Raw genomic sequence first — 3,495 nt, 5'->3', positions numbered from 1 at the left:
ATGTAAGGCATAAAGACAACACGTATAAATATGAATCATGAATAAGATCCGAACTCATAAGTCGAAATGATTATCCGCATGAATCTCGTATGAACTAAGATATCCGTTCGGATTCGATCGAATATATATGTCGGGAAGTATGGATACGCATATATATATATGTATATATCTAGTAGGTACATACCTCATCGTCGTCACATCATAGGCCACACCTTCACCCCCGTCAAGTGTGCCTTTCATGTATATACTCCAACATCATAGGCCACCATGGACCACTCACAGCTACACCTTCACCCCCTCGCTCGTGCCTTTTCACCGCACCCGAGAACTGAAAGTGAATGCATAATATAAGTAAGACTTGAACAACAGGATTCTCAAATAATATAATGGCAATTTGCCTCTCATGGGCCTTACTAAACTCATACTACTAGGATAAGAATCGATAAGATTCGGGTAATGGGAAAATACCTACAATGCACGGAACATCAACTCGTATTTCTTATAGTTCTTATGAAAGTAATATGGAAACTCTCTTACTCGCTTATCGGTTCATATCATAGGATCATGCCAAAAAAAAAAAAAAAGAATAACCTTAACATACCTTGACATATATCAAATCGCCCAACCTCTACTTGAACTTGTAAATCTAATTAAGATAACATAAGCCTTAATTAGGCTATTCACCTTACTCACTAATCATCATAATTACAAAAAAGCTTAACACTATGGACAACATATCCCTTAAAAACGTAGAAAATCCCTAACTCCTAATTTCATCCAATCTCAACTACAATATCAAGGATAACATTAATGGAAACACTCTCATAACAAGATACACCCAAACACATCCCTCAATCATCTCTCGACATAACCCCAAAAGCACTATTTAACCTTTCATTGACTTATCACTCTTCTATGGCTATCTTCTCTTCACATGAACCACCAAAACTCTTAGTAACTAACTTAAATACAAGGGTAGAAATCATTTACATACCTTTCGAGGGCCAAGAATCCAAGAATCACTTAATTTCAACTTCCTAAGCTTTCCCATTTTCTTTATAAAACCTCTAAAACAACCTCTTTCTCACAAGCTCAAGTTTACGGGGTCCGGTCTTGTCAATCTTCACTACTATACCACAAATATTGGGAGAAAGCAAAAATATTAGGGTTTTCTCTCGATACGGAAATGGGAGAAATAAGACATAAGGTCATGACCATGTATTTATACTTGGAGAATTAACTCGTTTCAAGTGGTCCGGTTCGACGAGCGGGACGACGAACCGTCGATATGTCGACGGTCGTGCGACGTGCTCGTCGACCCGCGCTGCGGCACGTACGGACGCGAACCGCGACGCCACACAACGATGGCCCGTCGACAGCTTCGACGACCCGTCAATCTCGACCGGTGTCCGGCAGACTTTTCCAATTCAGTTCAGACCACGCCGATTCGACTCGTCAACTTCTAACTCTATAAACCACCAGAATACCGTCGGTACCATTGGCCACGGGTAAGACACTTTCATCTCCAAAAACTCGGTGCTCGGGTCTCAATTCCCAAGGCATACTCAGCTAGGAAATCATAAGTTCTACCTCTACGAAAATGAGGGGTGTAACATTTGGCCTCTATGACCTCTGCTCCCAATCTTTTAGCCAGCTCTAAACCTGTAATCATAGCCTCATACTCGGCTTCGTTGTTATTAATTAGCCATCAATTAACCGTCTTATTACGTCACCTCGGTGGAGGTTTCGAGAACGCATCCCAACTCCGGATCCTTTTACGTTAGACGCACCGTCCGTGTAAAGGGTCCAGACTCCCGTACTAGTCCCCGAGATAAGAAGCATTTCCTTATCAACCACAGAAATCATGGCCGATGCAAAATCGGCCACTAAATCTGCTAATTTTTGGGATTTGATCGCCATTCGGGATTTGTATTCAATATCATACCCGCTAATCTCACAATGCCATAGGCGGCTCGAGAACCCGGCTTATGCATAACATTCCTTGGGGGTACCACATTACAACGCATATGGGATGACACTGAAAGTAAGGTTTTAATTTCCTGGATGCACTCAATAAAGCCAAAGCAAGTTTTTCCAAATGTGGGTACCTAGTTTCGGCATCACCGAAAGTTCTACTTACATAATAAACCGGGTATTATGTACCTTTCTCCTCTCGAATCAGGACGCCGCTCACCGCTATCTCGGACACCACCAAGCGGTGCACAACGTCGTTCGCTCGGGGCGCGCGCGGGATCGAGCAGTTTGATAAGTTCTCGCAGCCTCCGCTAAGGCCATCCGACATTCGGAGTCCATGCAAGCCGCCTTAGCGGTGAGAAAAATCGATGACTTGTCCGAGGATCCGGAGATGAATCGGCTAGGCAGCCTATCCGTCCCGTCAACCTTTTGCACCCCTTGATGTCGCTGATCACAAACATATCTTCAATTGTCTTTATCTTATCCGGATTGATTTCAATCCCCCTGTTTGATACCATGAATCCGAGAAACTTGCCCGATCCGACTCCGAAAGCATATTTTTTCCGGTTCGTTGTACTTTTCAATATGCCGAAAGTTTCTCTCTCGCAAATATTTCAAAGCTGGTCCTCCCTCGCTCACGGACTTAACGACCATGTCATCTATATATAACTTCCATGTATTTCCTATTTGGTGTTCGAACATGCGGTTAACTAAACGCCGATAGGTGGCACCGTCGTTTTTTAAGCCGAAGGGCATTACATTATAAAAATATGTGCCAGACCTAGTTATAAAGGAGGTTTTTTCTCGATCCTCCGGGTCCATTTGTATTTGGTTGTACCCAGAGTAGGCATCGAGAAAACTCAGCGTATCGTGACCCGCAGTAGTGTCGATCATGCGATCGATGCTGGGCAAAGAAAATGAATCCTTCGGGCAGGCTTTATTTAAATCTTTATAATCTACGCACATTCTGAACTTATTCCCCTTTTTAGGCACTACCACAACGTTAGCTAACCAATCTGGGTATTTTACCTCACGAATGGATCCTATATTAAGAAGCTTGGTTACCTTCGTCCCTTACGAATGCATGTTTGCCTCGGGTTGTGGCCTCGCTTTTGTTTGACCGGGGAGGGAAACTTGGATCCGAGCTCGACCAGGTGTCGTCACATCCGATGGATACCTGTCATGTCTAAATGGGACCAAGCAAAGTAATCTGCATTATTTTTAAGGAACTCAATAAAAATTTTCCTGAGCTCGGGCGTTAACCCTGTGCCCAGGAATACCTTTCTCTCGTGATGGACGAACAAGATGACTTGCTCGAGTTCTTCGACTGTGGACTTAGTGGCATCAGAATCATTGGGCACCACAAATGTTCTCGGCACCAATTTTAACTCTTCGTCTGGTGTGTCTCCGTTTCGATTTTTCGAAGATTTCGGGATCGGGAGTTGTGATTGCTATTTGGCATTCTTCCCTTCGCTCCGATCTGGCGCCTTTATAGTCTTAACAGATTCTTCAACCGCGAAC

Source organism: Lycium ferocissimum, chromosome 7 (assembly GCF_029784015.1).
Source record: "Lycium ferocissimum isolate CSIRO_LF1 chromosome 7, AGI_CSIRO_Lferr_CH_V1, whole genome shotgun sequence".
In the NCBI taxonomy this organism is placed as follows: Eukaryota; Viridiplantae; Streptophyta; class Magnoliopsida; order Solanales; family Solanaceae; genus Lycium; species Lycium ferocissimum.
Note: the sequence above shows the minus strand (reverse complement) of the source record.